The 24,250-nt window shown below is 37.0% G+C and overlaps 1 long non-coding RNA gene across 1 annotated transcript; it reads left to right on the top strand.

Annotated features, from left to right (window-relative positions):
- The first annotated feature begins 820 nt into the window (after window positions 1–820).
- Window positions 821–12,564, top strand: LOC122148143. Its single transcript, XR_006162115.1, has 2 exons — window positions 821–1,035; window positions 9,481–12,564. It is a non-coding gene; the product is annotated as an uncharacterized LOC122148143 (long non-coding RNA).
- The last annotated feature ends 11,686 nt before the right edge of the window (window positions 12,565–24,250 follow it).

Genomic DNA, 24,250 nt, shown 5'->3' with positions numbered 1-24,250 from the left:
AGCCCCAATCATGGCCTTGTGTAGCGGTACAATGATGTGTCAACATACTTGCTTAGAAAAACAGCTTCCCTTGAGCACAGAAAACTCCCTTACAGTACACATGAAGGAAAACAAAGGCCTCAGATAGTCATGGCCGGGTTTGTGCTTATTGAGCTCGTAATTGGCTGACACTGTTTAAAGGCACAAAAACAGAACAATGTAAATACAAGAAATCTGCTTCAGATTTTAACATTCCCAGTGTGATTGACTTTAACGTTTCATCGCCACATGCCGTACGTTCTGTACTTGCTTTTGAAGTAAACTCATAAGAATATCAGTGGGAGTGAGCTAAGCTTTGCCAAAAGGACAAATACAAGGAAGAAAGTGAAAGGTTGTGATGCTCAAACAAGTGGTTTGTTTTAATAAATAAATATGATAAAATATTTAATTTAATACATATTTTAATTAAATATCAAACTTTCTTTTGGAAAATCTTTATGACACTATTACCTTAACAGCAGGGGAAAAAAATAGTTTTGAATATTAAGGTGTAGTGTGTCATTTATGCACAAACTCTCCACTCACCGTCCATTGGGTGTTGAACACGTGGCACAGCCCAAAATTTACACCACTGGATGAATCGGTGTTGCATAGTTAACTTTACAGGGAAAAAAATAATAATTGTTTTGAAATAAACTCATAAGATTATCAGTGGGAGTGAATTTAGCTTTGCCTATAGAACGAAGATGAAGAAGAGAGAAAATATTATTACATTGCATTTAAATGAAGAACACAGAATAGCATGATATATTAAATGTAAGCTTGCCATTATGATCAAAGCATCAATTATCGGAGTTGAAAACAGGAATATTAATAAGGTAAAGAGTATAGTTTATGCTCAAAGTCATTCAGAAATATTTACTGTTTTCAAACAGGTTTCCCAAACTCTACGCTTACCTTCCATTGGTTGTCAAACCCACGGCCCTGCCCCAAATTCACACCATTGGATGAGTCTATGTTGCTTTGGCATGGTGGTTGTGATGCTCAAACAAAGAGGTATGTTTTAAAAGATAAATATAATAAAATATTTCCATTCTAAAAAACTTCTATAAAGCGATTTAAATTATTATTAAATATGAACATGTCAAACAGGATGAACCAAAATAATGTGATATTTTTTGAGGACTGCAATCTGTGATTTACACACAGCAATGCTCCATATCAAATTTTCTTTTGGAAAATGTTTGTGACTCAATTACCTCAACTGCAGAAAATAAAACTCTTCTGATAAAGGGATCAAATTGGGCCGGGGCCGTCCGGGGCTGAGCCCTGGCACATAGGCTTACCTTGGTAACTCATCAGAGGACTTTCCTTGTACATTTCAACATTATAGGCTATAGTTTTAAACACTTTACCCATTCTTACTAATTCAAGCAATGATGCGACGCATATGTAGCCTATCACTGAAAGGAACCGAGTGTCTTCAAAAAAGTTTCGACTGCATTTCAACTTTATCTGATAAAGTAGCGTTCATGAGCACAGCGCTGCTTTGTTTACAGCCGTTATATGTTTGTTGTTCCAAAAGTGCCTCCTACTGGAAGAGCTGGAATAGAATCAAATTGGATTGTCAATAAGCCTATCTGCTGTTTCATGGCAATTCGTACATATTTTACGAGGTGGCTAATTCGTACTAATTTGTACGACCACACTGGGCAGGGCTTTCCTCCACGCCCTCGATCTCCACCAGTAATCCCACGACACACGGTGTTGCCGGCTCACACACCCGGTCAGTCGCACTCTCGAGCCCTAGCTCCTGGACAACGATTGACTCCATCTATCATCACTGGCTCAGGCTCTGCGGCTGCGGTGGGCTCTGGCTTAAGCTCCGTGCAGCAGGATGTCAGCTGGCTGGTCTCTGGTTCAGGAGTGGGGCTGGAGATATCCTCCTCAGCGGGGCAGACGGTGAACGGATTTCCGTTATTCTCCAGCACCCACTCCACGAAAGTGGCGAAATCCTCCCTGGGACCGTTCGCTGGGAGGCGTGCCTTACACCGCTCGCTCAGGCCGGTATAGTAGCACAGAGCGAGCGGTCAGGGAAGTCCGTAAAACACGTCAGATTCAGAAAGTCCCTGGTATGGTCCTCCAGCGAACGGTCCAGTTGCTACAGGCACAGGAGTTGAACTGCTGGGATAGCCATTCCGGGAGAGGGAGAAAACAAAACGGGAGAAAAAAAAAAAAAAAAAAAAAAAAGGAAAAACGCCACTAACTTACTCACTTTTTTTAGGTCCGCTATTCTGTTACAAGGGGCTGGTGTGCTAAGTAAAACGCTCGAAGAAGGAGAAATGGGAAAGGGCACTTTTAATAATCCACAGGAGAACCGGGGCACAACCAAACACAGATCATCGAACATAAACATCAAACACTCAACACTCAACAATAAACAATAGCGGACCAGGAGGAACTAAACAACCAGGGTATATAACCACAAGGAAAGTAATCAGAGGAATGGAAACAGGTGGGGAGTAATCAATTAACAAAACGAGGAACGGAACATGACCAAATAAGGAGAACACAAAAGGAACAGAAGTCCATAATTGTAACAACGAGTGAGGTTGTATAAATTCGTACGAATTAGCCACCTTGTAAAATACGTATGAATAGGTCGTGAGATAGCGTTGGTTTCACCCATCTGCCCATATAACTGTTTTAAATTAATATAATAATTTATACTTCTGACCCATCTCTTTTCTTTAAAAAATGGTTTAAAGTCTGAAATGTGAGGTTTATCATTTTAGATATATTTTTTTGTTTTTGTGAAAACCTGAATCTCAACTGTAATTAAATCACGTTTTTACAGTCATTTTCCAGTTTATTATGTTACCATAGACATTGCCCTACTCTGCTCATATGGTATACATTTTTTTATTAAATTAATTTTTGCAGGAAAAAGGGTCTTAAAAAGTCTAACATTTCATTTTAAAAATCCTACAGACAGATGCTTTGCACACTGCCAGCATGAGTCCCCCCCCACACATAACAATTCCCAATTTAACCCCTGAGTATGACAAATAATGCACCAGAAGAATTCTTGTAATTATGTTTACAGTAAAAACTGTGTACACATTCAAAGAGAGGAAGTGAGCTGTCTGACAGTATTCATTCAGCTCAGCACTTTTCACCCGCTTGCACGTTATTGCCCCGGCGCTCAGTGACGGATGATTGATGATGCTAGGACCAGTGGCTTTTCTAACCCTGTTAAGTGGTCTGAAAACAAATTACACCTTTCATCCTGACAACATGTCAGTTACTAGATTTGCTAATAGCTGTCGGTCTATCAGATATTTTGTGTGTCCGAATAATTCGTAAAAATTAAACTATTAATCATCCTGGAAAGATGCTGGTGAAAAATCACACATTATGGCCATCTGAGCGTGTAACCCTAGCTACAATACACTTACAGGTGTTTATAGCTTATTCTGTGAAATAGTTTTAATTGCCTAATTGCTATGTTGCTGCTGGTTCCAGCTCAGGGAGTGAGGCTTTGAATTATCAAAAGTAAAACCAAATGCTGTTTCTGGAGTGTGTTAGCAAAATCAATCACTGTTTTTATTTTTTCTGCCCCACCCTTCCCTTATTTTTACAACAATAAACTTTAGATATTTGAATGTCTTTCTTTCTTTCTATTTTTGTGGGTGTGTTTAGCCACAGAAGGAGGTATAAAGTGGCAGCTTGTTTATCTCTGTAATGACCTCCTCTGTGTTCTTAAGAAGGAGGATCGGATTCAAAAGCAAAAAAAGCCTTTGCAGATGGTGGCATGCCGAAGCATCAAAGTCTGTGCCCTTGGCAAACCATAGACATTCACATAGACCACTCAGACTTCTTTTTGTTATAAAGCAGGTCCAATAAAAATACAAAGGGATACTGTTTTTTGTATGAGTAATGGATTAACCTGCTCGGGAAAAAGTTCACGTTGAAAGTATGGGCTCGGACAGCTCAAGATTTATGGTGATGGCTGCAGAAATTATGCTTTTTCCCCCATAGGCACTTTAATTATGTAATTATTAGCAGCTGGTTTAAATTTGTGTTGGGTTGTTAATTAGGGGTAGGGGTCTCCAGTTCAAGTGCTCTTACTCTTGTGATAAGTTGAGAATTGTCCGGGAGGCTCCGAGGCCTAGGATGATTAGCCAAATCCGCAGCAAACTCATTTGTTATTCATGCTTTACCCAGGAGCCTCCCGCTGGGTCCACGGAAAAGACATGGGTGTAGTGTTTCCTTTGAGTGGTACCTTCCTTATCAGCCGCTCTCATCAGCTACAATTGTCCATAGATAAGATCCAGAGATATGGCTGTTTGTTTTACTTATGAAGCCTAAGGTGGAGTAATCAGATTGGGTTTGGCTCATGGCGCTGATAATCTAAATTAATCTGTCAATCTTGGGTTATGGAATGACTTCTAGTGGAACCGCAGTGGGGTGTGGGGCCTGGAGCAGTCCCTTCCAATGAGCCCTCTGTCTAATTATTGGTTTGAGAGTCAAGTCAAGGGCAGTCTACTTGAAGAGCTGCAGGGCTATTCAGTCGGTTGTTTGTTTGCTTGTTTGTTTTTTCAGTACGTGTGTGTGTGTGTGTATATATATATATATGTACTTTCTCTCTCTATATGCACTGAGAGAGAAACATGGTATTTGTATGTTTTTTTTTCTAGTTTCCCCAAACAATTACTCGAGCTGCTTCGTTTTAGTGAATCAAACGCATAAAGCTTATACATCACAGATTTTAATCATTTCATTTTGACTAGCTGTTAATATGACAATGTGTAGTTAAAGATACTATATTTTAATATTTAATATTTTATTTAAAAAAAAATGAATGAAATTAGATTTTGTTTAGAATTGTTCTTTAAAATATAATATAATTTTAGTGAGGTTGTTATTTTTCAGAATATTTCCAAAAATAAGTAAAATATACAACACATGAATGTCTTTCGTTGATGGTTTTTGCAACATTCATTCTTCTGGTGAGGCAGAATAAAAAAACACACTAAAATACTATGACTATGACCTGTGTTTGTTTGCCAAACAAATTACTTTAATGAAGTGGTTCCTTTTAATGAATCAAAATCATTCAGTTCAACCAGTGTAGTTTGATTCCTGAACAAACGACTCTTTTAAGCTGGTTATTTTTAGTGAATCAAACGCATATAGCTTACGTCTACAACTTTAACAATTGTAATTATTGTCTGGTTGTTTACATGACAACATGTTAAAGATCCATATATTTCATTTAAAATATATGAATGAAATATGTACTTTTAAATATTATTTTAGTTTTTATGGCACCTCTAAAAAGATAGTCATTATAAAAAGTCTGTGTAAATACCGTTTACAAAAATCATATTAGCTTTTTTTCTACATATGGCAACAGAATTAAAAAAAAAAAAATCGTAATATTTATTACTTAGAAGTACAACAAATCAGCAATAGAGTTGTTGAAGATTGATCCCAATGCATACATATTCCTTATAAAGAAGACTCTTGCTCAAAATGCATTTGATACTCTTATGGATTTGAGAAAAAACTTTTGTTGTCTGATAAATTGTCATTTCTATTCCCTTGCTGAACTTTTGCAGCACAAACGTGTTATGTCTGTCAGAAATGATTATGAATTTAGTGCACTTATGGTCTGGTAGGAACAGTCAAAACATTTTCTGTGTGTATAGCTAATTCAATGAAAAATGAACACGACCAAAGTGCATAACTATTCAGTAAACACTTCTCCGATTTGTTTTCAAAGATCTATTTTGAACAAACATCACAAATGCCCCTTGAAAATTACCTCTGGGGACTTTGAGAGAAAATCGTAGTGAATTAAAGTGCAGCAAACAAACAGCCGTTTACGTGAAACAGTCGGTGTGCTCAGAGAGTATTCACAGACATCTGAATCACAGATGATGTAGTGTACTCCGAGGCCGGACAACATGTGTTATCTGATATATAGAAACAGTGAAATTGCACAAAACAACATGAGAAAGTTATTTCAAGATTAGCTGTGTTGTCCCTTTGCTCTCTATACATCATTTCAGCGTACTGGCAAGCACGCTGAGAACATCTCGCTGGATATGTTTCTCTCCACCACAAGAAAAGTAGAGAGGGATATTTATTCGCCCTGGGACTGATGCCCATCTGCTCTCAATGATTTTTAGAGGCTTCTTCATTATAGAACATGACATTTATAGTACATGCCATGACCTATGGATGTTAACATTCACCAGTAGGTTTTCTAAATCACAGCAGGATATGAAACATAGCTCTTTTTTGCTTTTTCATGTAAGTCATACGCTTCAATATGGAAAGCGAGGGATGAGAAAGAAAAATAGTCCATAAAAAACAACAAAAAATAAAAAGATGGAGTTAAATTGGTTTTTCAGACCTCTCCAGCATCAGGCCATCAGATGTCAGTGTGTAGTGGAAAATGGAAGAGAAATGACTTGCAGTAGGCTGAGTGAGGGCGGTTTTTCTTAGCCAGCCAGGCCTGTAATAAAAGTGACACTTAGAAAGGACATGTCCACTGTGCATCCTGCGGCTCCTTCTGATGTTTGGCATATGTGAATGAAATGCATCCCCCATGTGCATTACTATTCATCTCACTGTGAGTGCTCACCATCAAAAAGAAGTACTGCCTTGATGGTTCTGTGCAAGTATTAAACCAGCACACATCTTACTTTCACTATTTTGTCGTTTGTCACTAAATCTATCATCACTAGTAACATCACTAAATGATCCCAAGTCATCACCTAAGAAGAGAGATATCTGCCTTTATACTGTTTTTGGTGTATGTGAGTTTATAAAAAATAGTGAAACATTATTATTATTTCATGATAAATGTTAATGTAGTAGTTTGCTAGATTGAATTGCATGTTTAATTTAATAAACGTTGGAAATAAACATGTTTTTGTTGCACTTTTAAGCCTGTTTTGCTGATTAAAATTAAAATTTAACCGCTAGATGTCAGCTAGATCAAATAATATGGATTTTTTCCCTACTTTTTATCTCGTAATTCCAATTTTGTTTCTCAGAATTGAGACTATATCTCACAATATTATCTTAATCTATTGAATCTTTTTCTCTTTTTTACTTTTATTTCTAGAAACTTTGACTTTATATCTCATAATTTCAGCTTTGTTTCTCAGAAATGAGTCTGTATATCTCACAATTTTGACCTTTTCTCTTAATCTTTATCTTAATCTTATAAATATTTTTACTTTATTTCTAGAAATCACAACTTTATATCTCTTAATTGCAACTTTTTCTCACAATTTTGTCCCTTTCTTTTAATCTATTAAATATTTTTTAGAAATTATGAGTTATTATATTTTATTTTATAATTGATCTTACAATTACTTGTTTTTATGAATAATAATAAAATCCATTGATCAGTCTGGAAATGGAAGGCTGAGGGCATTGCATTGTGGGATGCAGTTTTGTGTCTTTTTGCAAATATTGTAATGCATGCAGAAAATTTGCATACTGTGCGCAGCATATATGATATATGACAAGAACAGTAAGATTAGGATGTTAGTATGCTATGTTGAACATATAGCCATATGTCATATTATTCATTTAATGGCTTTCCTCTCAGAAAACTGTATTTGCATAGAGAAAGTGTAACAGTGTAAAAGATGCAGTGCAGATATGTCTAAATCAGACTGTCATTAGCATTTAAAGAGGAAATGCACTTTTACTTTTAGATCAGATTTGGAGTTTCATTGTTTTCTGTGCCTGTTTTGTGTGTGTGTGTATGTGTTTCTGTTTTATTATGCTTTCATTTAATTTAAAATAAGATTGTTAGAAACTAATCTGCCAAACAAAACACATATAACTGAGGTACCAGGGCCTGATTCTTACAAATTCCAGGCCCCAAAGCTAAAAGTAAAGGGAAATGCCCTGGATACTTTACTTTACGAGGGTCTGAAGTCCCTCATCATATAATAATATATAATGCCTGCTGTAGTCGCCTGTGCCAAAGCAACGGCCTTGACCCCGGCAATTACACACAGGCATCAGAAAGCCTCCCTCTAAGTCAGATCTACCTCAAATCCTCTGACAATGCATATTAACGTTCTGCCAGGACGACACAACCAGAGGGTTTACACAAAAGCCTATAACTAGCTAAGTTGTGACATTTGATAAAATTTGAAGAAACACTACAGTTTTTTATGTTGCCACATACCAAAACCTCTGTATATTCCTCAAGCTTAAGCAAGAAAGGTGATGAATTTGGAACCCGGAGCAGCTATGACTGCAAGTTTTTATTGGCTTGAATACAGCATGTTCATGCACAGCAGATCTGCCGCGTGGCATATTGTACTTTTGCCCCACTTTTCCCCTATAATCACATATATAATTTTCTTATTAAAATAAGAGACATCTGAATTTTGTTAATCCATACTTGTACATGATAAGGTAGACCGGGCATTCACAAGACTCAATAATTAATTAATAAAAAAACGCAACTCTTCCATTTGGTTTAAGACACTAAATACTGCTGCACATCAGTTAAATCATAGTTACTTTATCTATCCTCTCATTTTACACATTGATATGTCTGTTTCCTGCTGAACCCGAGCAGGACCTCATAATGGTTTTATAGGGTTCAGCAGCTGTTTATGGGCAGCAGCTGCCAGAACCTGTATACTTTTATGAGTTGTCAGAATCTTCCAATGCATAGCTGTCAGAGCAGAAGAGTAGTGAGTGTGGTGAAACACATAGGGGGCGGGGCTTACCTGTCAACACTCTGTCAATCATTACAGTTCAACTAGAACATATAACAATTAGAACGTTTTTATTTATTGCTGCCATCTTGCATGACACCCATTTGTTTTTTTGTTGTTTTGTTCGTCTGATTATTTAATTATTAATGTTTTTAAAATATAATCATTTGAATGATTTGATCAAATATTGAATGTATTTCTGATATGTGAATAATGAGAATTTATTGTTTAATTAATTAGCATATTATATAATTAATTCAACCAAAATTGGAATTAACAGGCTTAGTTAATTTGGATTTGTGTGTTGTGAGTAGTTGTAGTGACTAGGTGACTTATTCTTTATAATAATAATAAATATAAATTCTTATAATTTATTTAATTAAATATACTTTAATATAAGTTATTATATTATAATATAATTTATATGATTATAAAATAATAATAATATAATAAAGATTATTATTTTTATGTTTCATTTTTAATAAATGACTTTTTTCAGTGAATACAGATGCACCAAATGACAAAAGGAATGCTACACAAATTTAGCTGTGAAGAGAACAATCTTAATGCATTTTATTCATGTTTTTGAAATTCTTGATTTTTTAAAAGCACTATTAAAATAAGAGTTTTCATAAACATTTAAAGACAGGCATAAATAAGGTTTTTGTGTCTTGAAAATGTGACAGTGTTGGATCACATGTTTGCTAACCTTGTGCTTAAATTGTTTTTGTTTTAGAATGAGAGCCCTTGATCTTCAGATGTCACTCTTCATGTCCTTTGTGACTTTTGCCCCGTGGCTGCGCCTCTCCTGCCGTCGCTAGCTCAGTGTTTACGTGACTGTTAACTTCTTCAACCCTCCGATGATGAGGGCTAATCACATTTGAAATGCAGGCTCTGCTCTGTGAGTTAGTGAGTCTGGGGTAAAACAGTTTGACTTCAGATGTCTGTCAGAGTACTGCTGTGTTTAGACAGAACTCAAACAAGTGTGTCTGCTCCTTGCGTGATCTCACCCCCTCCACACCAGCCCAGTGCTCCATCAGCTACTCCATCTCCGCGATGCCTCCAAGGTGCTAATGAGTCTGCTCGCTTGGCCGGGAATAGTTAACGTACCGATCATCCGCCGTCACTCCCTTGAAAATCAAGTATGCAAATTCTGACCTTATCCATCCCCTCCTATCCCCATCATCTTGATTTGTAAGTAAATCATGCCTGTCAGTATAGTAGCAACCCTGATTAAAGTTCAGGGGTTTAATAGATCATTTTAAATAACCCCAAATTACTCGCCTCTCCCTTGCCGATCCACCTGGACCTCTGCCCTGGGTGCATGGCTGTTTTCAGGCAGCGCAGCTCAGGCCAAGTCCAAGCTCGTGGTTCCTGCCTATTCCCAGAGGGTCCCACGCTGCAGGCCTACACCAACATTCTCAGCTGCATTTAATCTGCCTTCAGACAAACTGGCTATGAGAAAATGCAAAGGAAAAGGCGCACCAGTGGAGACATGGAAAATCCTGGACAGTTGGTGTGCTTTGTTCACTTGGTGAACTGGAGGCCGTCCAGGAACACCCCCCTCCGCCCGCCTTGCTCCCCTGGCGATATGAGTCCGTTCCAATTAATCGTGTTTAACCATTCTAATCACACTTTAGCACATTAATCCTATTTTCAATCCAAAACACATCTGAAACGGGCAGCATGTGGAGGGATTTTTCCCCCCCCTGCACCTTTATTGCCACCGCAAATCAGATGAATCCCAGAGACTACGGGGCCCTAGTTCAGCCTGCACTCTGACTGAACTTGGACTTCATAAAACACATGGTCCACACTTTTTTAAAGGTGGAATTTATTGCGAGATGGTGATTCCACGGCTGAAAAAACTGACTTTTCGAAATTGCCTATGATGAAGAGGCAGTTAGGAAAATGCTATTATGAGAAGAGATCAGGGGCTTTTCCGGCCCCTGTGTTATTGCTGTGTATCCCATAAACACTTACAGTCGCTGTGTCTTATCAGTCGCGCATCCAAAGTCACCCGAGAGAGTCATGGTCTTTAAACCCAATTAATCTGTTAACAGACAGCTCCCCAGGCAGCCAGGAGTATCCAAATTCTTGTGTTTACTTAAAAAAAAATACTAATAATTTAAAGCAAAGGTCTCTATTTCTGACATCGCAATGTATCTCTAGAGTCAATGAAATAAAAAGGAAACAAAGAGTTTCTCAAGAAGCTTTGCATTGGCTTCAGCAAAGTGTCACTTTCTCCTCCAGGCTCTTCTAGAGAAATGCTGCATCCAGTATATGGGGATGTACTTAAATTTTACAAGCAGTAATGTAATAAATGGCTCTGCATTGTTAATTAAGGCCCGCAGAGCAAACAGAGAATAAAATGGTGCCCTAATTACAGCTCTAAAAAGCACTCAACAGGCAAATAATAAAGTGGCACAAGTTTAAACTGTGGCTCAGAGCGAAAGAGAGTGTGCTGGCTTGATTGAATTTCAGAGGCATGTTAAACGGCTGGCTAATGATATTAGGAATTAGTGAAACAAACAGTAGATTTACTTATACAATAAACCCATTGCAGAAATCTTGGAAGCTGCTCAGACTTAATGACATCATTGACCTCAGCCAGTAAAGCAAAGCAATGATGTAATTACAGAGTGAAGCAAATTTCTTACCACAACAACTTCTTAACATCAAGACCCAGGTTTAGATTCTGAACTTTACGAACAGAAAATTCAGTTCCCTGAGAGGCGGGACTTGTGTGTGGTTATGGAATTCTGATGACCCATTTTTCCTTGGGTTTTTTACTTACTATCTTGACGTCCAAATGGAGACCTGCTTTGCTTGGTTTGACAAGGCATTTTCCAGTTGGTAAAAGCAGTAACTCACAGAAGGCCTTTTTGAAATGCAAGGCTTGCATTGCTAGGCTAGTGTTTGAAAATATTCACATGATATCTAAATATAAAATCCTGAGGTGAGCATGTGTTGGCTTTTTTTGTAATTCACTGGTCGGGGGGAGGGGGACGAAGGGAAAAAACACATTCTTTTTCTTTAGTGGTACTTAGGTAAACTATTAGACATCGTAGACAAACCAAAATGTGGACTGTGAAATAACATTTAAAGCCATGATCTGCAATTATTTGCTACTTTGAATGAACACCGTTGATCCAATTTATGATGTAACAACAAAGGAAGCAAAATATCGGTATGAACCGCACACTAACTGCAGCACTAACAATAATTTAATGATAGTCCAAACTGTATTAAGGTGACAGATTCATGGGGTGGATTGTGCATGGCCATCAATCTCAGTTATGACATTCCACTAAAGAAGGTCACTGGATATTGTCCTGGAAATTCAGACATGAAACAACTTTGGTTGACTATATGGTTTTTTTATGCCTGTAATACCTTGGTGAAAGCTATGGTTATGGTTTAAGCTCAGTCACAATTATCTATTTCCAGTGAATGATTTGGCCCGAGATGATTTTTTTTGCAACCATTTCAGTTCTGTACACTATATGTACTCTGTTGAAAATCCCACAATTATGAACATTATATTTAAGATATTACACGTTGCTTTGGATAAGAAAAGCCTGTTTTCTGTAATAGCTCTCTGTCCGGTTTTACCACATAGCTATTATATTGGGCTATAGCATGGTGGAGTGGTAGCACCAGAGTTTGATGATAAAAATGCAGAATCTAAAACTACATGCTGGAAAAGCACATAAACATACCTTCTAGTTCAAAATATCTGCAAACGTCTTACGGTTATACTGTAGTAAAAAAAAAAAAAAAACCTTGAAGTTGCAAATAAAACAAATTTCACGTTTAATTCAATGTGTTGCTTGTCTTTTTTTATTGTGTAATTTACTAGCAATTTCTCAGTGGTAATTATTTCTACACCAAATTTATTTCACTGTATGTCTTCTCTTTTGTGTATTGTGTGCACTGTGTATTTTCTTAAGTCTAAATGGAATTTAAGCATGTTGAAAGGAGAAAAGGTGACTTTTCTCCACTCAGCAGCTATATGGAAAATGAAACTGTATTAATGTTACACAAGCTTGCAGAATGACTCTTTGTTCCTCGACTCTCTTCTCAGCCACCACTTAGGAAGTGAAAAATAAATAGGTTGATAGCAGACGAAAACAACTAGACAGAGAATGTGTATTCTGGTGGCTTTCTACCGCCCGGTTGCCGATGTGTTTGTAAGTAGGCCACAAATGTGAGCAATCACTGGAAATTATACGCTTTTAGAGGGATTTGATATAAGGTATTAAGCCCGGCTGGGATATTTAGCAGCTCAAATCATGGAGAATTAGATTCAGGGACATGATGGGCACCACAAGCTGAGCTTTTGTAGGTCTCATCAAATGACATATTTTCCAACTGTTTGCTGAGATGAATTGGATCCTGGTAAATTTCGGTAATAGGATAAATGCAGACGTAGAGGGACTTGCATAGAGACGGGGCACCACATGGTAGGTGGGATGGAAACTTTATTCTAAAGCTGTCTGCCCTAAAAGAGACCTCTTCGACAGAAACATCACAGGAAATTTAAGACATTTCCATGGGGCAGAGGTGGAGGATTGAGAACTAATGTACATCTGGTGCTTCTTATTCAACCTACTCTTGAATTTAAATGCAGGGAGAATCCATGGAGAGCACGGGTGATGTCTTTAGCGTCTAAAGCAGGGAGGGGGCATTTCTCATTCTACCATCAACTTGCACTGTGGTGAATTGCAGTGTGGGCGCAGGGCCGCGCAATCAGCTCCAAATTTCAGGCTTGGTTTACTGTAATGTCTGACATGGTCTTTCAGAGAGCGTGAAGACAGTAACTCATATGAAATCATTATATTACTGTATAGCTTTATCGCATTCTGTCAAGGGGCGTTTTGTTACCAACTGATTAAAAAAATGTGTATGTGCTTTCGTATTACAAAGCTGCTGCAATTTTGTTTTGTAACCAGTCTTTGTGTTTTTGAAATGTACATGTCCTGACCAAGTAATATTTGATACACCCTTTGATACACGTTTAATACATGACCTTTTTTATGGCTACTTGAATTTCCCAAGGCATTTAATTTAAAATGTTTCCTGACCAAAAAAAAAAAAAAAGACTTTTAGGTTGTAAGTTAATCTCATATTATGAATATAAAATTATAATTGCTTCTTTTTGTTGTGTGTGTGTATGTGTGTGTATGTATATATATAATAAACCAGAACACATTATGTGTTCCATTAACGCATATTATGAGGATAAAATGTTAATTGCTTCTTTTTGTTTAGGGTTTTTTTTTTAATCACTGAAAAGTTTTTACTTGTTGGAATACTGAAATACATTATTTATTTATTGTTAGTAATTTATTTTTTACAGTAGAACAACTTATTTGCACTTTTAATCAGAAAGAATAACTTGGCTAAATTAATTGCAGTTGAAAACCTGGGCAGGTTTGGTTTCAGATGTACATGAATCTGTGGTAATGCGAAATAACAGACATAGCAAATCAGCAAATAAAGTAATCAGGAACATATGTAATGAAAACCAAAAACAAATTAAGGGTTATGGCACGAGGAACTCCATTTAATTTCTATCTCTAACTACATCTTCCCTATCAATATAATCTAATCTAGGCTGCACCCAGCCAAGAACAATATTCGAAAAGACAAGAAATTGCATATTTGGATAGACAACTGTGTTCAAGAGGTACAGTGAATAAAAAAAAAAAAAAGAAACATTATGAGAAGGTTTCTTCATCAGTGAAGAGTAGCTATTAAATTCTTATGTTTGTAATGTGACTCAGCCAAAAGAAAGTGGAAAAAGGAGGTTATGTGTATGTGTTTGTACTGTGATGCAGCCAGGAGCTCGGAGCTCAAATGCATTTGTGAGTCTATACTGCAGAAAACATTACACTGAGCACTCTAAAAAATGATGTGAGTCTGACGTTCAGCCTAGCTTTTATTTTCAAAGAGGGGGAAAAAATTGTTCGGCAAACATCAGGTAGTGTTTAAAACTTTTCTATTGCCAGTCTTGACATGGACGTGCTAAAATGTTGTGCTATTGTAGGACTATTTCCTTGTCAGACATTTTTGTGTCTGACTAAAAATGTATTTACGGTGCCATTACAGGCATTGCTGCAGTCGTTCAAATCAGTTTCAGCGTCAAACACATGGGCTTCCACTGTTGATGGACAATTATTAAGATCAATTAATAAGGTTTTAACTACACATATTTATAAAGGGAATTATGTATTATTTCAGACTGGGAAGGATTGTATAAATTTAAATTGCTACATTTTGTTTGCAGTCCATAAAAAGATTTTACTCCACAAAACATCATTACATATATATGTGTGTGTGTAAATTAATTCTTAGAAATTGATTTAATAATTATATATTAAATTACACACCTAAATTTGTGCATATATGTACACATTTAGGTTTAAATTTGTGCTCTGCAAAGGCAGCGCCATTGTCTTGAACTCCAGTAACAAGTTCACCCCTGTGTAATTGAGGACAACGTCTACATGGTGGGCCTTCGTTGGTCTAGAACAAGAAGAATGCCTGATTGCTGCTCTAAAACCAAGAAATTTGCCTCAGCAAGCATCTCAGCAGCCAAATGAAAGGAAGAATATTACTACAGAGGGCACGTTAAAAACCAGTCCATATTGCAAGTGATCTTAATCCCCCAATCTAACCACTTGAATTCCCTTTTTCCCTTGAAATGCTTCCAGTCGCTCTTTGGCAGGGGAGATCCACAACCCAAGTGTGGTGTGAAGAAGATTTCCAGATCTGTGCAACTGGAATAAAAGGAGGGGTCGAGGGGGACCACCCGTAAGGATCAGATAAGAGCACGGTAAGCCTGGCCCGAATCAGTTTGGCATTGGAAATTACAGTGATGTTTGCACGGGGGGAAAACATTCCCCTCCGCTCTCCGCATAACCACACTATTCTCCGTAATAGATTTCAGGAGGCTTTTTTGCCCGCGTCGGTGGTTGTTTATTATTGTTCCAAATGATAGAGTGCAGAGCTGGAGAAAGGAAGGGGGGCGATAAGGAGGGGGGGCACTGAAAACAATCATCGTCAAACTCGAGTATGCTGACTGTCACTCTAGAGAAAGGCTTTTGGAACGGCTGGCGAGAAGGAAAGATTTATGGTGTCTTAAAAGACATGCTTTGAAAAGCAATGGTCTCAGTTTATGGATTGAAAACACTTTTGTAGAACAGGCAACGCTCGTGCAGGACACGGTCTGCAAATGAAAGTGTGACTACAGGTGAGGGTTCGCTGGTGACTCGCCTATGCAAGCACTTAAACTGATGCTGACAGACAGAATGCCGAAGTGAGTTTGTCTGCACGCTAACAGCTGAGCCTTTGTAGCGTGGCAGAATAGAGAGGAAAAGAAAAAAAAGAGACCAAATTAGCTTAAAAGTTAAACATGTTTGTCTTCAGGATCACTCTATTGTAAGAACAACTAGAAAAGCTGCAGATTAGTGGAGTCTAGTGGGTTTCATTCAGAACCACAGCCTATTGTGCAAACCAAAGGACAGTGAGTCTGGAGATCACCATAAAAGTATTGTTCTCTCCAACCGAGCTGAATCTGATGACTCGCCCACCCACTGCAAGAGATTTGTGATTGTGCTTCTGGAGGGTTTTTAGTGTTACTTGTTTAAGTGCTGTCCACTTGACATGTGAGAATTAATTGAAGAACGAAATATAACTGATAAGAAATAAAATCTGATATAACTGGGAAAATTAATAGCAGGTAAAGCCTGAGGATATCCATGGAAAAGTGAAATAACTCATTATTTCATATCATAACAGTAACTCATACTGAATTCAATAACTGCCGGTCATTTTGTCTCTGAAGGATTGCGTGCAATCCGAGATGCTGACTTCTGAAACAACTGAATTTTTTTTCAACTAGTATCATTCATTGCCGCGAAAGTACATGAGGTCTCTTTAGCTAGATGGAGAAACACTATCCAAATTCTCCATCCACAAACATTCCAACTTTTATCATTTCACCGTTGATTTATTAGAAATAAAACAGGATGGATTTTGGGATATTTCATTAATCTTCCTTGCCTTTCACTTGAGAGGAAATTAAACCAAATGGAGTTCCAATCTCAACTCCACCATTGTGCTCAAGGCTACCAATGTCCATTCTCCCTTTGGCAAGGTACATCTCAATTAGATACACAAATTCCTTCCTGATCCCAATTTCACTGCATTGGGGGAGGGTTTTGAACCCTGCATAAAAACTGTGACGCTGTGTTACAAGTATACTGATACAAACATCTTGGAATAAGCCAGTTAACCCTTCCCAATGTACCACCCCCTTAGTTACTGTAACTCAAACCAGCTTTGAAGATCTTCCCATATGACTTGGATATTTACATAAACATCATGATTTTCAGTAAAATAATACTGAAAAAGTAGTAAAAAAAATATTTGGATATGATTCTGACCTGGGTTTAAAAAAAAAAAAAAAAAAAAAATAACGATAAAAACTTCCTATTCATATGATATATATTATATATAATATATATATATATATATTTTATATATATACATTATATATTTTTTTTTAACATTGTAAAGCACTGTTATGCTGCTTTTTAACGCCTATTAACGTTGTTGTATGGTATTTTTTGGATAATTCCCGCTAATAATAATACAATCACAGGGCACGCATGGTAAAAGCTTATGTGGGAACATCGCGGGCGGCAGCAGTATAATGTAGGATTGACCAATAACATTTTATAAGGTGGGGCTTAGCGAGTCAATTCAGGTAAACATTACTATTCTTTCTGTACTCCTTTACTAGTAAAAATAATAAACACCAAAAAAATTAACCCATAAAAATATTATAAAAAAAAACTATCTAAAAAAAAACTGTCTTAATATTTGATGACACATAGGCTATGGTAGCATGCTTTTTCATTCCATGATTTATAGTTAAAATATGTTAGATAACCACTAAACAACACAATTAGTATGAATAAGTCAGATTCAGATTTCAATCAAATTTTCTCTTGTTTGCTGCTCTGTGGATTGAAAGGGAAAGCTATGTCATGACCTGACCGCATCGGCTCAAACAGCGCTTTAAGCATTGCTGCACCACAACAGAACTCAAATACACATTGTTCTGATTGAATCATCTTACGATAAAATCAAAATCACCGCAGAGCCAATAACAACATTCTGAAGCAACCCTAATGCAATATGTTGCACTGGGGTTGTCTAAAGGTTCCCGACATTAGCCTGTATTTTTAACCTGCACGGTGCAATTGAATAATGACCGGTTTAACTCTCCATGTCAGTGACCGGGGGAATCCGACGACCTTCTGAACAAACGGACAGAGCAACAAAACATTTTATTTGTGGCTACTGAGGCACTGAAACTTACCCTGAAGCTGCGCAGAGGATAAACATTCAGTTCTCTGAATGGAAATGTGGGAAATGACCGCAGCGAGGAAGGGGTAAATAAATTCAACAACGCTCCTCCGGGGCAAAACGCTGACAGTTTGAGGGCCGCATTAATATGTATTTCCAATGATTATTGAATTATGTTTATGATAGCCTATATTTCCTGAGCCTACAAAGCATTAGTGAAGCTATTAGTAAATTCGTCCGCTGCACGCTCCAGTTACGACTAATGAGGGTAATTATTACATAGCTTAACTTTAATACTGTATTTGATTCTCAGGCTCCTGAATAACCCGCGCGCTGGAACGACGCGTCTCGCGCACTAACAAAAGGCGCGTTGAGCCCCGGAGAGCGCGCGCTTTGCGCCCCCGGGTCCAGAGGCCAATACACTGATGCCTCAATAGGGTTAATACCCCACAGCATAAAGCAGGGATTAGGGCCTAGTTTACACAACAAGGAGGAAGAAAATTGAATGTTGGGGAGAAAATATGCGGCTAATTCCATTCTGTCATCAGTGGATATTAAAGATTATCAGATGGCACGTTTACCTGTTAGTTAATCACAATGGCAGCAGTGTAATTCACCCCGCACTCCCAAAGCCACATGAAACAGAGCCACTCTTGTGCAACGTATCGTAATTCACTATAGCCTCACAATTTTTATCTTAACATTTTACAAGACTGTTGAGATATATTTAGATGATACAATTCAGACATTTCTGAAATATAAAACTCACTACATGTAGACAATGTTTTAGTGACAATACACAAATCTAAGTGGATCTGGAGAAGTAGTTTGGATATGCAAAGCTATGCAAAGGATTTACAGTCATTTACAGAAAATAATTACAGTGAAAAGGGAGGAATGACAAACAAATCTCCTCTGCTAGTATCAGCCAGGACAGGGTCTTTGGCACCTGCAATGGATTAATGGAGACCACCACCAGTAGCAGGCTGAGGTAAAGCTCTGAGATTGAGTTTCTACTCTTAAATTGCAGTCGTCGGTCCAGGTGCTCTCCCGTAATCCCTCCCAGATCCACACAATATGGTTCTGTTTTACTGCCTCTCTTCTTTTCCCTCATCATCCGGAAGTATAAACACTGTGACATATGATTTGTTTTTATTAAGGAAGCCTTAATTTGTATGGACTGTGTATTTGTATTTTAGCAGTTGCAAAGGGTTTCCATTATTCAAATATTTTGGCTGTCAATCATCTATCCTCCTTTTGTTCCTATAGCATGAAAATATGGCTGACTTAGCCTATGTTTTACTTGAAATTATGCGTTCACAGAAGAAAAGATGTTCTTTGCACACCTGTGCCCTCTAATGGTAAGCATTTCAGAGACGCCTCTTTGTTGCTGTCCATGGTATTGTCCAGCCTTTTAGAAACATGCTAATGTCACCAACACGTAATAAAAACAGCAAAACCTGCCAAAGCAAGTCTCGACTCAAACTGCAAGTACCAACCTATAGTGCAGGAGTAAATACCACTTAGAGGCTTTAACATGTCTTTGAGTCTGGAAAAATTAAAATAAATTAAAGTGTCACGGGACATTAAGAAGCCTGAGTTAACGTACTAATATGCTGCATTCAATTCATTTCTGTCATTTGCTGGTCTGATGTTTTGATGGATTGATTCTAGGTTCCATTATTATTCTGTCATGTCCTTCAGCACCCATTTGAAATTCTTGTGATTCCTGTATGGGTAAAGTAGCTCTTCACGATGGCTATCTGACATGAGAGTGAGAGTACAGAGAGGGACGTTTGATTCTAAGATGTGTAAATGTGTCCCTGATTCTCATCTTAATGCTCAGTTAGATAACAGGCCGTTGCATATGCTGCTGTCTCAGAGAGCATATGCTTTTAATCAGTAATTACTGAGACTGGCTGATAGTTTCACACTAGAAATAATGATTAATAAGGCAGCATATAGATGGTATGTACTCTGTAATGGTATGTCAGAGTTGTGCCAGTGCACATTGCGATGATAATTCCTTTAATTATTAATTTCATGCAGGCCTAAAATGATAAATGCACACACTGTATTTTTATTAAAAAAAAAATGTAAGCACTACTATATTGTTTGTGTCAACTGAACATACTGGAAAAAAAATATCCAGTTGAAAATAATTATAATAATTTTAATTTAAAAAATATCTTAAGCAATAGTAAACATACTGAAAGTTTTAGAGTGAATGATAAAGAGTGTTTTCTGATCTTTGTGACAGGCTTTATGTTAAAAAGTCACTGTATATGGCTCTGGTCAACCGTCAGAGGCTCAAGGCAGCTGTTGAACTGTTGCGCCAGTGGATGCCTGTGTTTCAGCACTGTAGAACTCAGCTCAGGGGCTCCTACAAAAGACATACTGTAAAACAGGCACTCGCCATATGACAGCCATGACATGAACAATAAATATGGATTTCTCGTCAACGGCACCAGTATGGAATGAAAGATTAAATGCAAAGAACTCTTTTAATCCAGTGCCAGGTTCCATTTCCCCACTATGTCCCTGCTGAAATACACAGGAAATAAACACACACACACACACATACACACTTCTGTCTGGCACTGTTTGTGGCTCTGCCTCTCTCTAGTACTCCAAATTCAGGACACAAACACACACACACACACACAGGTTTTGTGGAGGTCCACATATATCTGTCTAACTTGACATTCATTCATCCACCGATATTTTCTCTTTTAGACATGATGACATGTAAAAAATGAAATGGAGAATTGTGCTTGAGGCGATCAGGAGGTTCTGACAGCCTGTCTCACTCTGAGATTTGTTTATGCTTGTTAAAATGTGGTTATATTACAAAGTCCCTTTTGATTTGCTGCATTATGATAGATTTTAGAGATCAAGGCTCTGAAATATATGTTGTGCCGTGAAGATGCCCGTGTGCGGACCCTCTATTGAAGAGGCCTGTCTAGGCCTGTCTACAGAGCCACCATTTACTCCCTGTGATTGATGTCAGCTATTCAGCATGTAAGTGGTGGCTTCACACCTCTTTCGCGGCTTTTAATTTCAAATGGCCATCTCATTTTTTCAATCCTTTTTACTACCTCCTCTCAGTGCTTCTTGAAAGTTCAGATACATGTACAAAAGAGGAAATAATAATGCTAGGTGCTTTTTTTGAATTACAGAGTGCCTATAGAGAGAGCAGAGCTGAAAATGCAAGTATCTTTTCATTCAGTCATAATAGGCTAGTGTTTACATATCTTAAGGCTAAGGGTGTTTGCGCACACACACACATACACACACACATATATAGCATATTGTCTGCTTCTAACAGAGTTAAAATAATTTCAGCATAGTTTGTTTTACGCACCTTGTTCCCGTTTTAATCATGCGATAAACATTCAATTACTGAAACAAAAGGCAGCTATTGAAAAGTAATCGCCGCTCTTATAAGGCAAACTTCCACGCGTTAATGGCCCTGCCTTTACGCATTTATTCCTGTGATAACTTCTGACCATTGACAGGCCGTGATTTTAATAGTCCCTTATTGTTTCATTTGCGTCTGTTACATTTTTTTCAACATATAGCGAGTCTAAAACGGTGGTTCTCAGCCTTTTTAACTCCCGTTACTATATTCCATGTCCGCTTCTAGGCGAATATGTGTTTTCCTCGTTCTTCTGCTGTAATGACAAAGCTGCTTTTTCAAACTTTTTTTCTTTACAGAAATAGGAGTGTCGATAGATTAATTCACGTGATTCCTATTTAAAACGTCACATTATTAAATTAAAAAGGGACAGCTGAAGGGACAATTAAATAAGAAATAGGCCTATGTTTGGATGTTGAATTTAGTTTTTAGGGATTTTTAATGTTTAAAAGACGTCACATAAAAACGTGTACATATAACAAATTTAAATAATATAACTAATATTACAACTAATAGGCCTATTATAAAAAAAAAAAAAAAAAAAAAAAATGAAATCAAATATATGTATCATTAAAAGTTTGCTGAGGCCCCCTAGTGGGTCCGGGGCCCCTGAATCACTGGTCAGTCATGAGCGAATATAACCGGTTTTGATAGCTAATGCACATACATTTGGTCAGTCATTATAATCTAAAAGTTTATCATTACTGAAGGTAGCAATTCCATGAATTTAAATCAATTTTTTATACACGGTGGGTACAGAGTAAACACAATATGACTGTTATAGTTTAGAAATAATCAACTGTGCCATGCCACGGCTTCACTGCCTGGATATCCTCTGGATTTCCAATAAACATTCAAACATTACAAATGTGCGATATTAGTGATAAATTGAATGGCCAATGTCACCAAGCAGAATCTTCCTTCATGCAAATTTCATTTGATCAAGGAATGTAATTGCAATAAGTATGTTTTAGAGCTGGAGAATAGGGCCGCTAAATGGTCGTTATCTTATCACAGCGAGGGTCATATGTCCATTGAGCGCATGCTTATTGGAGGTGTTGTAAGTTAACACGCGCGATTTCCTCCCTACCGGGAATCTGCTCGTGATGGAGTAAACACGCTAATCTGCAGCATTATCTCCCGCGGACAGAGCGCGACAGTCGTGTCAGACCGATCATTCTGCAAATAACATGCACTATTAAGCAATTTAAGATATAGTCCTTGATAATGCAGCGGAATCTGTGGACATCAGTTCAGGGGTTTTGCACCATGCTTTTTAGTGCCTAATTTGAAAGAGAAATATATATATATATATATATATATATATATATATATATATATATATATATATATATTTATATATATATATATATATATATATATGAGGCATCATTTAAGTAATATTTTGTTTTGATGTCTGTAACTCAGTTATGAATAATGTGTTGAGGCAATCAAATTTACGCTTTAAATTATGCATTAATTTTAAATATGATAATTACGCTTTAAATTATGCATTAATTTTAATTATTGAGGCAATCAAATTTACGCTTTAAATTATGCATTAATTTTAAACATTTAAACTCACAAGAACTTATAAGAAACAACAAATGAAATAAAGTAGGCCTATTTGACTATATATTAACACTGCGTCGACAGTGTGTTATAGTCATTTTCACAGTTGTCAAATATAGCCTGTACCATTTTGTGCAATTCTGTATATATTTGTCCAGTAAATACACTGGAAAGTGTTACACGCTTCGCTCAAACATGCTAACATAGTTTTTATATTTGTAAATAGATAAAAGGTTTGGGTGAATGTTGTGAACCTACTTATTCAGATGATACTTATCATTTAACATCTTTTAAGATGATCGTGATTCAAATTATAAACTAGGCAACTAGACATGACTGGACATAGATTATAAACTATAGACAAATTATACTTTCTTATCTCAAAATAGTTTTCTCCTGCAAATAATTTATATTTTCGCACAGAAACTTGTTAAACTACTTATGTCACCTCAGGAGGGTGGTGGACAGATTTCACCCCCGTAGATAATTTGTAATCGGCTACAAATTCGTTCAACTGACTCCGTTTTACAACACCTCTAGGTTTTACAGATTGAAAAAGAAATAGTTTGATAGGAGTGCCTGGTGATTTGAGGGCGAGTTGTTATAAAACCTTTAAAAATATCTAAATAAAAACGAAGCTCACCTGTATGAACTCAGAATCTGAGTTTGGAGAAGTGATGAAGTCGTTCCTCTCATCCACACAGACGCATTTTACGCATAATATTTTACAGCTATAGACTATTATACGTATATATATATATATATATATATATATTATATATATATATATATATATATATATATATATATATATATATATATATATATATATATAAATGATTCCTTTAAAAAGAGGAAATAAAAATAAGACATCAATTTACAACTAAATTATTAGTGTCTTTGTTGACAGAATTAATCTGATTGACTCACGCGGGAAGCTCTTTAAACATGCAGGGTGGAACTAAATTATTTGTTTCAAAAGTCAGCAAATAACTTAATCAAATTAATTCTCAATACACAGATCGGTGGTTTTCACGCCATTGTGTGCTAACCTTAAGCCTAGCCAATCTCTTATTGGAGAAATCATTCACAAATCTTTCAATGACGTCAGCGGGGTATAAAACTGAGCAGGAGG

The sequence above is a fragment of the Cyprinus carpio genome, chromosome A17 (assembly GCF_018340385.1).
Source record: "Cyprinus carpio isolate SPL01 chromosome A17, ASM1834038v1, whole genome shotgun sequence".
NCBI classification, from domain to species: Eukaryota; Metazoa; Chordata; class Actinopteri; order Cypriniformes; family Cyprinidae; genus Cyprinus; species Cyprinus carpio.
This window is presented reverse-complemented; position numbering and strand designations above follow the sequence as displayed.